This window comes from Pogoniulus pusillus, chromosome 9 (genome assembly GCF_015220805.1).
Source record: "Pogoniulus pusillus isolate bPogPus1 chromosome 9, bPogPus1.pri, whole genome shotgun sequence".
NCBI lineage: Eukaryota > Metazoa > Chordata > Aves > Piciformes > Lybiidae > Pogoniulus > Pogoniulus pusillus.
The window spans coordinates 22922933-22937375 of NC_087272.1; the positions used below are offsets into that span (position 1 = coordinate 22922933).

The 14443-nt window shown below is 37.0% G+C and overlaps 1 long non-coding RNA gene across 5 annotated transcripts in view; it reads left to right on the forward strand.

The window, feature by feature from the left end:
- The window catches only part of LOC135178459 (uncharacterized), a 60195-nt gene that overhangs the window by 750 nt on the left and 45002 nt on the right, over positions 1–14443 (forward strand). The window lies entirely within an intron of this gene.

Genomic DNA, 14443 nt, shown 5'->3' on the forward strand with positions numbered 1-14443 from the left:
GTGTTATGTTTATGGTTGTACTTCATGAGCTTAGAAGTCATTTCCAAACTAAACAATTTTCTTAAATTGGTTGAATATTATTTTGAAGCTCAGTTTAGTGTTCAAGTGGAAGTTGCTGAATTTAAAATCTTACTGATAAGAAACTGTGTAGTTGGAAATAATTTGAAGTCAATAGCTGCCTTTATAGAATTGTGAAGATTATCATCTTAACCTGTTTAGTGTTTTTCAGCATAGTGTTCAAAATTATTTAAAGATACAGCTGTGATATGTAAATGTCTCATACTGTATAAATTATTTCTGTGGTGGTGTGTGTGGTTTTGGGTTTGTGTGTTTTTTCTCTCCTGTAACTACTGCTTACTGAAAGAAGGCAAGTGGGAGGAATTTCAGAATTCTTGTGTGAATATCCCTAGAATTCTGGGAGCAATCTGCCCATGAATGTGACAGTTCTCATCACTGAACATTTTTATGGTGTAACTGGACAGGTCGTAGTTAATCTCATCTAGGCTTCCTTTCCCATGAGAGGGTAGAATAGATGGTCTATCAAGATCCCTTCCAACCTGAGCCTTTCTATGATTCCTGTGACATGAATAACCTTTACAAGACTTGTTCTGTGCTGAGGCTGATGCTGACTGTTTTCAGATGTTGATAATTCCTGTTAGTGACTTCTGAAGGGTGTTCACTGTAGAGACTAGAGAAGGCTTTCTTTGAGAGAATAATTTTGAAATATGGTTTGGTGTATTTTGCTATGTGAAGGGTTTGTTGCTTTTTTTGGTGGGTTATTGGGGTTGGAGTGAGTTGTTTGGTGGATGTTTGGAGTTTTTGGGGTGTGTGTGTGGCATTTTGTTTTACATTCCCCCCCCTCCCCCCCCCCCCCACTGGTAACTTGTCACTCAACTATAATTTGAGATCAGTATCAACTATAATTTGAGATCAGTAGTGTTTGAAATCTGAGATCAGTTGCTTTCCAGATAGTGAACTACAAACTGGCCATTTTGTGTTAGCTCTGTTTATGGAAATGCTTGTATCATTTCCCCTATCTAACTAGCTCTAAGATTGGGCCATTCTGCCATGGCAATGCTGAATAGAAATGTTTGCCAGATCATAAAAATAACTGAGACACAAAAAAAAATTACTTGAAATGAAGCAAATCTACATAAAGCCTTAGAGTGGCTTTCCAAAGCAGCCTGTGAAATTAATATGTACTTAAAATGAGGGACACTAAGACACTCATAGTTTAGCTTTTGGTGGGGGGTTATTTTGCAGATTTTTTTTTTTTTTGCATCTCTTACTTTATGAAAACTAATTTGTGCTGTGTGATTCTTGCACTAACCTACTGAGGACACTTAAGTAGGTATGAAGCAAGAGTCCCTGCCTTGGCAAAGTGAGCTGATCAGGAAAATAATGTACTTTTCCTGTAGTTTTTCTTGCCAGGGTAGTTACCTTTTTTTCTCTAGTGGACAATAGAAGCTGAAGCAGTAATGACTACTAAACATTACTATTAAGTATGAAGATAGTCCACTGGGAAAACCTTCTTCAGAAGGAAGAGATGTGAACTGGCTTTGAAAAATATATAATTGTCCCCTACTTAACTCTACTTAGCATCTAGCAGATGATAGGATAAAGTCTAATGGAAATATTAAACAGCAGCTGAAAAGTTGCTGAATGTGCTTTTGTAAAATCTAGGAAAATTGCTCTCTGATGGACTGAGTTCCTCCTTTGATGTTATTCTCTTACAAGTTATATTTGTCTCTGTATCCAAAAATCTACCATACTGCTTACAGCTCCCTCCCCAAAGAGAAAACAGTTCTGCAATTTTTAGTGGCTTATGAGATCTGTAAAGAGAATTCTTAGTGCTTGATTTTCAGTTGAAGGATAGAGGAAAATGCAAAACCCCTAAATGTCTTAAATTAACGAAGAATATAATAATATATCAAATAGGTGTATTTTTAAATTATAAATATTATATATAAACATAACCAATTAAAAAAATCCCTTCCTGGATGAGTTTTACTGCAATATTTCACCAAAATCTTGGAGAAACTTCTTAAAAGATCTGTAAAAATTAGTGTGTACTGATTTCCCATGTACTCAGAGCTTATGCATATTGGGGACTGTAAACACTTATCTGTTATTATTGCTAATTCTAACTGAATTCTGACATATGGTGTTGCACTTGAGATCACTGACTCTGTTGCTTAACTGCCAATTTTCAAGTAGTGTGTAAGAGAGAAAGCTGTTAATGTGCTATGAATTTATAAAATCCCTTTAAGAGGATGGGTTATTATCTGAAGTGATTTCTCCAGTGTGTTCAGCGAGATGCTTGGTCAAGGATGTTGGCTAAACAGCATCTATGCTGAATAGCAACAGAAGCTTTGTACCAGTATATGTGGAAGGAGTCACAGCTTGCCTCTGACAGGCAAAATGTTTCAAACTTGCAAAATAACCAAGACTGGCAGATCTCCACCTGCTGCAGGTGTTACTGCTATTCTCAATTCTAAGACTATAACTGAACAAATTCTTACCTGAGTAACTGAAATCTTTGCTTTCCTGCCTCTAGAACAGGAGTGCTGTACTGCAGTCTTATGCAGCAAAGCACAGCTAATTCCTGGGGGAGAGAAATGTAATTAAAATAATTCAGTGGCATTCAGTATTGTTGGAGGGGAATCTACTTATAACCATTTAATGACTGTGCAGTGAAGTACTGATCTGGTTTATAACAGTGTCCTTTGATTTCCTGTGCTTATGCTGCCCATAAGAAATCTCTATGCACGTAGTAACACAATACACAAAGACAGGCTTTTATTTGGCTAAATAGGAAGTATGAACTGGCTGACCTGCCTCAAGAATTAATACTAACACAAAGATACAGTTGCATTACAGCTTAGAGTGGATTGAAAACATCTACCAGACAAAACCTGAGTAAGGTGTACTAAGGTGGTGTGCAGATACAAACACCAAACAAGTACATCTTTGCTCAGGTTTTGAGATACATGCTTTGAAAACATAGAACTGTGGTATCTGTGTAGAGATAAATGTGTATATAAAACAGATTATGGAAAAGCAGTACACATCAGGCTAAAAATACTAATAAGATAAACCCAGTGGTTTATTTCAGTAGGGGAAATAATCCAAAATCCAGATACTGGAGTGTTACTTGATCGTCATTAATACTTACTGTTCAATCTTCTAGTCTCAGGGCTTCTCAAATTTGCCAGATCCACTCATCCTATTCAAACAGGGTCATGTAGAGTAAATTAGTACTATATCCAGAAAGCATTGGAATGTCTCCAGGGATGGAGACTACCACTTCTCTGGGCAAACAACATAACAAACAAATGCCTGTTAGGTATTCCTTGGCAGAACAGGTGCTAGAGATTACACAGCTGTGAAGAGAACTTCTTTGAGTTGCATAGAAAAGCATTTTATTAAAGGTTCTAACTGCCCAGCAACAGCTCCTGACTTGTATCAGTCAAACTGCCCTCAAACTTTTTTTTTTTTTTTTTTGTTCTTTGGATATAGGGTATCTAAGATGCACATAAAAATACCTTTTACAGAGTTGGGCTGCCTTTGTTGTTGGTAGGTTTGGGGTTTTTTTTTAAGCTGAACTTTGTATTTTGTTGTGTTTGCATTTTAATCTTACACATGCAAGAAGGTAATGGGCTTGTATACAGTGGCATGAGTCTTAAATTTGTGATACTGATGCTATTGATATTCATCCTTGAGGAAAAAAAATCTTCTTTTTAACAAAATGTCTTTGAAAATATCATAGAGCCATGCTATTGCAGCTCTGTGGAGTTGTTCATTTTAAAATAATCTGGTTTGGGTGTTCTCTGCCCCCCCCCCCCCCCCCCCCCCCCAACACTTGGGAAATCACCCAGACTAGTCTCAGCTGCTCTGGAAATTGAATGAAGCTTATTATTTACAGCTTAGCACAATATACAAGCAGATGTTTACATTATATACAGAAATAAGCAAGTTGAAAGGTAATACTGAAACACAATAGCCCTCCCAGAAACCCGAGTCCCCAGAAGGGGTTCCCTGCTGCCCTTCCACCTTCTCCTTCCCCTCTCTAACTTAGCCCAGACGTTGCCTTGTGCCCCAAGGAAGAATGGAGGGTCGACCAGGGCAGGTAGGAAGCAGGTGGATTAATCAGAGAGGCGGAAGATGAGGTGAGAGAGATATGCAGCACACAGCCCGGACAGAGAGCAACTCCCTTACCTATGTTTGGATTCTTGTTATTATACCTCTCAGCAAGCCTAAGAGTGAAGTAGACATCACCATTGTTTCCTTTTCACAGCCTAGTTCTTCTCACCAAAGCGTTCTAGCTAGCTTCAAACTAGCACAGCTGTTAGTTAAACTATTGTCAAACACTGAGTTCTTGAAAGGTGAAGGCCTATGACCACAAGTATTATCTGAGCTCTGGAAGAAAGTCCTTTTGATAGAATAGCAAGTGTACTTTTTTCCTTTCCATGAGTGTGAAAAGGAATGGCTGCTTCTGTGTTTGTAGGATCTTAAGAAAGTGCTAAATATTTGAATATGCCAGTATTGCTCTTTTGTGCTTTGTTCTTGCCTGGTTTTCTTTAGTCTCTTCTTTGGTGTTTTCTCCACAACCTTCTGTCTACCCTACAGCACTTTTAGTAGCAGATCTGTTTCCATAAATCACTTTGAGAGAAGCCAACACTCATAAAGAAAATATATGTTGATTTCTGCACTGTCCTGACATCTAACGGAAAGTTAAAATAAAGGCCACAATAAAATTCCACTGCAGCTCATACCACGCTTGTTTTCTGTTCTGTGGATGTGCAGTTTTTCTTTCAGACCAGAACATTGTTCTGAATTTAATGGGATTTTTGTTTGTGAAGTAAGATGGTAATGAAATGAAACACAACTAGGTTTCAGTCCTGAAATCCATTCACACTTGTTCATAAAGGCAAAGCTTTCACTGACGTCAATGACAGTTTTGCCTGAGCCGGAATTGCAGGATTGTGCTGATAGTGTCTGACTTAATGAATTTCAAAGAGATTTCATTTCATGACCAAACAGTTCATTTTGGAGTGTCTTTCACAGCCAGTGGAAATACTTCTTGTGATCAAGGTTTTTTTGTTTGTTTTGTTTTTGTTTTCATGCTTCTTTAAAGCTTTTTTTTTTCCCCTTGAGATCATACTCTACCAAATGAACAGAGTATTTTAATTGAAAGTATAATAATGAGATTAATATAAGAACATTTTAAAATCTTACTGAAAGATACTCTTTTGTTTCATGTTTGGTTGTTGATTATTTTTTGTAGTAGATCTGAAAGAGGTTTCGCTGCAGCTTTCTTTTGGTTGATAATTATAAGGCGAGGCTTATTTAATTAAAAATAAGAAAAAAGCCTACACATTTGAGTCTTCTTAAGCTTTGTTCACAGAGGTCAAACAAGACAAAGGCACTGATGAATGAATAGTTAATTTCAGAATCTGTAGGGGGAAAAACCCCCTTAAAATAAAAGTGTGTTGTGAGAGGGTTTTTTTTTTTTTTTTTTGTTTTGGTTTGGTGCTGTGTTTTTATTGTTGTTTGGGGTTTTTGGCTGGCTTGTTTGAGGGTTTGATTTTAGTGGGAGGGTATTTTATTGTTTATTTTGTTTGGGTGTTTTTGTTCATCTCGCTTTTTGTTTTTCATCTTCGTGGTTTTTGTTTGGGAGGTTTTGGTTGATTGTTTTTTTCCTCTGTGGGTCAGGTTTCTTTTCCTCTGTGCAGGTGGTGGTGGATGATGTGGGGGTTGTGTTTTTCTTGCCTAGTTGCTTTAACCCCAGAAATTGTTCCCTGTTCAGCATGATCAGCACTACCCTGCAACTGTGGCCATTTTTGGAAACAATAAATGCGACCAGTTCTATCCTGAAATCAGGTCTTGCCCTGTGGGAGTTGATGAAGGGAAAGCACTTATTTTCAGTAGACCTGCTATGCAGAACTTGTTATGATATTTGTGTGTGTAGTCTGGGGACTTGACAGGCAGTCTTTGTATATGTATCTCTTTACTGAGCTTTCCAAATGGCCTTAACCTAAGGTTGACTTTTGCTGAGATGAGGCAAGTCAACATAGTATTTCAGCTGCAGGCTGTTATCATAGATCATACTGCCTAATAGTATGCAATACATATCTTGTTATGATATTTAGACTTGAATTGTAATGACCAGCATTACCTCTTGGCCATACACAGAACTGTATGAACGTCACAATGGAAACCAGATTTTAATTCTTATTTAAACAGGTATCTTGCTTAACTACCGTGCAAGCTGTGCTCCTTATTGGAAAATTACACTCTTTCTGAGGTGGCAGCAGTGAAATATCCCAGGTCAATAGTGGTTTCCCTTTGCAGCAGTTATTCCTTGCTAGCTGAAACACTAGCTTTGCTGCTATACTATTCCAGTCTCTTAAGTTGTTAAGTGCACAGTGACAAATAAATTATCCAATTTATGTATATTAAGAGCTTACTGAGTTACATTTTTATACAACTGTCCTTCTGTATTATATTTTCATTACTCCATAAGGAATCTCTAGGAAATCCTTACAGACCAACTGTGGTCTTCAGTTAAAATTCCTCAGTGAATATTCACTTTATTCTGAGTTCTCTGCCCTGGAGTGATTCTTGAATTGCATCTTTATTTGCAAATGCAGAAGTGATCTTTGATGGCTTTATTTGTCAATGTTGTTGGCATCTCTGTTGCCAGGTGCATGTGATTGCGATAACCTATCCAGAATTGAGTTGAACACTTTATTTTGGTAGATAAGTCTAGAAACCTGGGGGAAAAAAATCAGAGGATTTTAATATCTATCTTGGCCACAGGAGTTTGCATAAAAATGTGAACAGTACTGATTGTTCAATACTCGGTTTATATGCTGTGGAAACGGCTATAGACAGAGACAAGGTTTTAGATGATCTAAATATCCTTTACATTTACTGTTATGAGGCACTAATAGATCACATTGGTATCTGACAGATTTAGACCAGCAGGTGTACCTGCAAGTCGACATGACATGGAACACTCTTGGGTTTAAAGTAGTGATATCTAGGATTTTCCAAATGATTGCTTCTACACATACTAATTTATAGTAGCCTGGGTTTCTGTAATGCCTTAAGTGTGTTTGGATTTGTGAAAAGCTGAGTGGCTGTGTAATACTTGAATGCATTTCTACAGTTACTTCTTATACTGGTGGAAATACTTGTGTCAAGCAGAAGTGCCAGGAATAATAAGAATGTGCACAATGATAAGGGGAGAAAATGTCTTTCTTTTCTTCCCTTTTAAGATAGAGGGAAGGCAACTCAACTTTCACTGTGTTTGGCCCTCTGTTCCCTTAATAGAATGGAAGAATTTTCCTGAAAGGAAGCTTTCAAATGGGAGAAAGTTGTGTGCACTGCTTTTTAAAAAAATTACTCCTGATCCCAGGCTTTCATATGGATTCTACTTTATTTACATTTATATATAAATGCTGTGATTGATATGTAAACTTATTTTGAGTACTTCTGTATATTATCTCTTTTTCTCCAAGAAAATTCTAGTTAGGTGTAGGTCTGCAAGGTAGTGCTTTACCAAGCAAAATCCAGAAGTACAGTTAACCACCTAGTATGTTTTCTTCTGTTAAGCAGTGGAGCAGACAATGTTTATTAACGTGTTTCTCCCAACAGAGCCTTCAGGCATGCTCTTTAGGAACTGAAAATACCATAAAAACACTTGGCAGATTTCCCCCCCCTCCCTCCATTGTTACATGGTTTGGGGTACCAGGAATTCCTTGTGGTGAATGGTTTTGTGGCTGGAAGACACATACTCTGTTGGTGATTACAGGCTCCAGAACTATTTATGCCATGAGCAAGCTATGCCTTGTAATGAAGCAGGGGAGCTATGAATTTGTTTTTATTTGCTTTTATTCAGATTTGCCAAAGTAATCTGAAGTGGTTAGCAACAGTCCAGTGAACTTCACAGTGCTATGTGTTATTAAATGCAACTTGTGTGTCAGTCTGACAATATCATGTTCTTTCTGTGTTCCCTCTGACCCGATTTTGCTAGGTCAAATCCCTTACTAGGGGAAAAGAAAGAGTTTTACAGCTTGCTCCAGAGAAGATTAGAAATGGAAATGTTTGCCACTAGGACTTCCTCTACCTTGTTGCTGCAGCTCTATGGTTACCAAAGCAAGTGCTATATAACTAGCTGTTGAAAAATATCCCTTACTACTAACTAAAATCCAGAAAGTTTTTCAAGACTGCTAGAAAGTTAATGTGTAACAGTTTGAAATCCTTCCACGATATGTAATCCAGCAAATAAATGAAGATGTCTGCCTTTATAAAATGTCACATAGCTGACTCTTGGCTACATGCAGAATGTACTAAATCATGTTTTCCATAAGAAAAAAAAGGCTTTTTCCCCCTTCCTTTGGGAAACCTCATGTAATCTCTAATCTACATTTTGTGGCAAGTCTTTGCTGAGCTTGGTCTTGCTTCTGACAAAGTTTCAGCATGATACCACTGTAAGATAGTGAACCATTTGAGGAGCTCTAGTTCAGTATGAGCTTTTAAAGACAGGTTGTTCATGAGTTGTCTTAATGTTAGCCAGGGAAAAAAATTCTGTCTATAGACTTCATGAGCAGGGAGGAAACTTTCTCCAGGCTAACATTTCTACCAATGATATTATTTGGCTGTTATGGTGAAATGTCACTCCCCTCTGTATCTCTCAAAGGAGCTGCTGGTACAGTTGATAGCATAGATGTTTTTAACATGTTCTGAAAATTATGATGATGGTATAAAATTGAAAGAGGAGTATGAGGGTGGTTCTCAGGGTTTTATGAAGCTAAAAAATCCAGAAATCATCAGCAAAAAAAAGCTGAAAGACTTAAAAGTTATGAGGAGAAAAACCTAGAAGAGACTTGTGAGCTTGCAAAATATTAAAATAACTGCCAGCACCCATATCTCTTTGCGATAAAGGTAAGGAGGAGCACCCAAAGGTGTTGCCAGAGGGTACTGCAGGGGTAACAGCAGTGGGTGCCAAAGGCAAGCAGCCTTGGAGTGCCAAAAAAACCAAGGAGCCAACCGGTTTGTGACTTGTTCCTAATGAGTCTGCAAACAAAAAGAATTCTGCACACAAGTATTTGTTTTATGCCCAGTTGTCTGTCACACAAACATTAAATTGTGTTTTATTTTGCTGACCTGCTCCAAGCAGTGCCTAGGTTTTCCTCAGGAAAACACAGTAAGTGCTCTCAAATGTTTTGCTTTAGTTCTGTACCGTTCTGACTATAGTGTCAGCAGCACAGCCCCAGTTAGGGACAGATGTTAATTTTAGTAAGTCATTTTCTGTACCAAATTGGTTTAACTGGTGCCTTAGATGTAATATTAATAAACAATATTAATGTTCAAAAACCACATTTTATAAGTTCTTTAGTTGCAGAATGATGTTCTGTGAACTAATCCAATATCTGACAATTCCGCTGAATGACTTTCACTGGGGTCCCCAGAAATTGTTAGAAAACAGAATGAATTATTGACTTATTTCAAGCCTTCTTGAACATGAGGCTAGTGAATAAAAGTGGTACGACAGCAATGTTATTGAATTAGGTGACTACTTTTTTCACTTGAGTCCACTTGAATAGAATCTAATTTTATTTAATAGGACAAACTGAATGTAAAAATCGTTAGCAATGATCTGAACTGGCATAAATGCATAGCGTGAAGAATGCAGATCCTGAGAAGTTGGTGGGGTAACATGACCTGGAGAGATAGCTCAGACCTGTAGTATTTGCTTGAGTGCTCAGAGCCTCTGTGGAGCAGTGGAAGCACTCTTGCTCTATAGTCTGGGAAACTCATGCACATTGCAAAGCTTTAAGGGAGAAATCTGAGCTCTTTGGACCATTTCAGAACTCAAGTCATCCATCATTAGTGGCATCACGCATGCCTCCATACTCTTGTTCTGCCTATGTTTATTGTATTCAGAGGCTGCTATTTTTGCTTCTCCAAAACAAGTGGCATGAGAAATGGAGAGTCCTCTGTATTTTAGCATCTGGTAGCAATGATCTCTGTTTATGCTTCTCCATTTGATAGCAATCTTATGTGAAAGATTTTCTATAAAGTATTTTTATTCATGGAGACTTTTGGTTTTATTCAGGATTTAATTAGCTTTACTGTCTCTAAAGAACTTACTGCTTTTACACTTTTCTTTCCTCTGCCCTCCTTTTTCTCCCCATTCAAGTCCAACTCTTTTCTCTGATTTTCCATGTAATTTCTCCTAGACTGCTGCAGATCCTGAGCTTTTCAAGGCAAATACCTTGCAGCTCTTGTTTATACAGTCTCATTGCAAAGAATATTACTCAAAAAGGTGCCATACATTTATCTTAATACTATCACAAGATAATATATTCATATGACCTTAGGCAAGTATAGTCTTTCTCCATGTTGTTTCAAGTGGAAATAATGCCTTAAAATAGGTTGATGTGATAAAAAGAGAGTGTCCTAACATTACAGCAGCTATTAAAGGAACATACTGTTACCTAACGTATATGTCACTGAGTCTTCTGATGAAACGGATCAGCCAAGCACTGTCAGACTATTGCTCTGACAATCCCACAAAGGTTGCGTTTGAGGTAAGGTGACCCTGACATTCATAGTCCTAACCTGAAGTCTGATAATGGAAACTCTCACATTTGAAGAGGACAGATTAAAGCAGCTATCTCAACTAGATTAGCCTTTACAAGTTATGAACTACCTATTTTTACTACCCCTCACAATCAAATTTGAGATTTTTAGTCATTAACAAAGGGCATTCTACCGTAATATCAGCTAGAGGTAAATTAGCTTGCCTTCTGTTTTTTCTCGTCTGGGAATGAAATGAAAGAACTTTTTGCATCATGATTAGGACCACGGGCATATAGTTAAGTGGCAGTGATAAAGACACATTGTTGATATAATCAGGACAGTCTAACAAATACCCAAGGCAAGCTCTGGTGCATTTTGAACCATACATCTGCAATTCCTAGTGTAGCTGAATGACAGCGATCTTACAGGGACAGAAGTTCAATAAATGTTCCAGTATTTGAAGAATTAATTTTTCCTCTTGCAGTTTCTGATGCATAAAGCACCATTTGCAGAAAGCTAAATGTCTCAAATGTGAAAGAGGCTGTGTAGTATGCTTTTATGTGGTGCAGAATTGATAAAAATACGTTTTACAAAGGAAATGAGAGATTTTAACCTGCTGCTGCTGGTGTCTTTCTGGTGAGTTTCAGCTAGCTGCCATCTCTGGTGTGTGTAGATTAGGTGCTGACCTTTTCATGATATTACAGAAGCAGCCACAGTATTTGGACAAAGGCCAAAGATACAATTTTAGTCATATTAGAGTCTGAAATCTAACAGAGTTGTGGTAGTATAAAGGTTCATTTTTGCAGATATTGCCAGAAGGGCAGGATAATGGCTGCAAGATACAAAAGTTGGGGGGGATTAGTTTTCTGGGCTTTTATTTAATTGCTTTTTAAATGGAAGTGCATCTGCTATGAACACACTTGTCATCACGCTAAAAAAACCAATAATCTTCTAACCAAACTAAGGATATGGTTATTTTGAACAACAGGAGTCAATCTGCTCTTTCCTAAAAACACACAAAAGAGTTAATCTTAGGGATTGTTTTTTCACACCTTTTTATTTTTTCCTTTTTGTTTGTTTGGGTTTTTTTGGTGGTTGTTCTCCTTTTTATGGAGCTCAGATAAAGAAAAACATCTTGCTTATAAAGCATTATTTGGTAGAAGCTCTGCCACTGCCAGAAAACCTTTTCTTATAGGACCTGTACTCAGGAAATCTAAAGGAGCCAACTGCTGCTAAACTAAAGGAAATTTAATGTTGTTTTTCCTTGCTAATCACTGCTTTTGAATCTTGCTAAAGGACCTTTAGCCTCTTTTTCCCATTGTAGCACTCCACTATTTTCATTTGTTCTACTGATAAAGCTTTACAAGAAATAGTTTTGAAGCTAAGAAGATAAAAATTCCCATTTATTGGTTCAATTGTTAATTTCACACCTCAGTGATCATTTAAAAATATACACTGGCTGAGCTACAACTGTAGACAAATAAGGATTTGTATGGGTTTTGTAGCATTTTGGCTTTTTTTAATGCAAAAAACTACCTAATTCTCTGATTTTTCTGGTGTGTATGTGTATATATCTATGTAATAATAAAAAAACACAACAGTAAAATTATCCAAATTGATTAGGAGGGCTATGTGAAATTTTGAGTTAAAGCATTTTTAGTATTACTAAGGAGACAGTGGAGACAGCTTTCCTCCTATAAAGTAGTCTGTTTACAAAACTTCTTCCTAGAACTGAGGAATCTGAAGTTCTTTCTGTGTAAACCAATGGAGGCTCCCAGGTTTAAAAAGACGCTGTTGGTGTTCCCTAGCAATAGCTGCTGTTAGTCTCTTGAACTTCTGGTTTCTGGGAGAGGTGTTGTGTTTCTGAATTACCTTTTGAACTTGTATATTTCTGTATGTATTGTAAATATCTGGTTGTATATTGTGCTAAGCTGTGAACACAAAGCTTCATTCAATTTCCAGAGCAGCTGAGTCTAGTCTGGGTGATTTTTCTTAAGTGTAGGGGAGCGAGTAACATCCAAACCATCACAATACTGGAGTATTATTTACTGTATCTCAGCTATTGGATCATGAGGGACAAAACTTACTTTGTAAGAGAAGTATTTAGTCATTGCTGTGAAAATAAAAAGTGGAAAATACCATTAAAAAGCAAAATTGCTACTCTTCACTAAGAATTGCTGTTCTTCACCAAGTCAGTGAGAGTTCTTCCTATCTAAGAATAAAACAACAAAATAAAGAGGAAATTAAGATTATTTTCACACTTTGTTTAAAATGAAACTTTCACTTACAAGTTTTGAACTGTAGTCAGTTTGTTCTGATTACAGATTGAATACTACATTTAAATTCATGGTACAGATGGATAACTAGAATCTTATAGAAAGCTAAAATGTCAGTGTAAAAGTGATCCGATTGATGCATCTGTGCAACCATCCTATACTTGAATAACTTCAACATTATACTTTGCAGCAGTTTGTAAGGTCTGTTTTGATGTTGCTTTCACCAAAACCACTATGTGTCTGAAAAGTCAGTTTGTTAAACTTTTCTTTTATTCCTATTTCATCAGAAAAGCTTATTCTAAGCACTTACTGCTACAGAGTGTAATCGGCTGAGAAGCACATAACAATGCATCTGCAGTCACATTTTTGTATGGTTTAAGCCAAAAGCTACACCAACTTTGGAAGATGCCTTTTACCCATTGCTGAAATTGCAATTGGATTTTGAAGGCAAGCTGTGTTCTGGAGTAACTTCTGATGAAGCTGAACCACTGAAGTTTTCTGGAATTTAGCTGTTCAGGGAGATCGCAGTGAGATGAGGTCGATGCAAAAAGAATTAGTTGGTAAAATACATCCCTTGCCAGCAGACCATAGGTGAATGGAAGCAGTAAGGGAAAATCCACTGATAACTGTAGAGGTAGATGCATTTGACATCTGTTTTTCCAACAAATTCAGTAAAATTGCACGCTGCATAAAGTGTAGAAAACAGATTTACTCTATCCGTAAAGATGTTTGTTTCAGCTAATTATGTAGGTTGTATCTCTTAAGATACAATGACCTGAAGAGAGCACAAAGGTTAAAGGAGTAAAAATATAGCTCTAAAGGTCAATAATACTCGCAATGATACTTACTTCTGCTTGAGGACAATTCAGTGCCTTCTGTGCTGTGATCAGCTTAAAAATATCTCTCCAGGTACTCATGGAGCCTGATCTTATGACATTTAATAATCTAAAATTACTATTGAAATCCACGGCACTCTTTTTCTGAGCATATTGAAAGAGTATCTGTAAAGTTTAGTATTATTTAAAGAGTGTGAATATGAACTTGATAACAGCAAACATAAAGCCAGATTTTTACTGCAGCGTTAACATGAATTTAAACTAGAAGCTTTCTTTTTCAGAATTTCCATTGTGAAAACAAAGCTAACATTGATCTTTCAAACCAATTTGAGCTCGAAAGAACGTTTCTCCCAATTCACAAATACTCTCTCATTTTTAATTAGCTCACTCTTGCTCTATCTCAAACACCTAATGTTGAAATCTTTGAAACAAAGTGCTTGGTAAATGCAACCTATTTCTGCTGGATCTAATGATCTCAACACAAATGAGGCTGTGGGTGTTGCTGTTAGAACAGAATTTCATTACAGGCTTTGAAAGTGGCAACTTCATAGCCTGGTGTTTGAAAATCTGACTACAATGAAAAATCTGATTCTTCTGAAAAGCTTCTGGAGGTATAATTCAAAGAAGAAAATCATCTGGTTTCTCCAGGGTCATATTTTAACAAAGCAGTGTGTGTGTGTTATATGTATACATATTTTTAAATTACCTTTTTTAAAGCATCATTCTCAGAAAGTAACC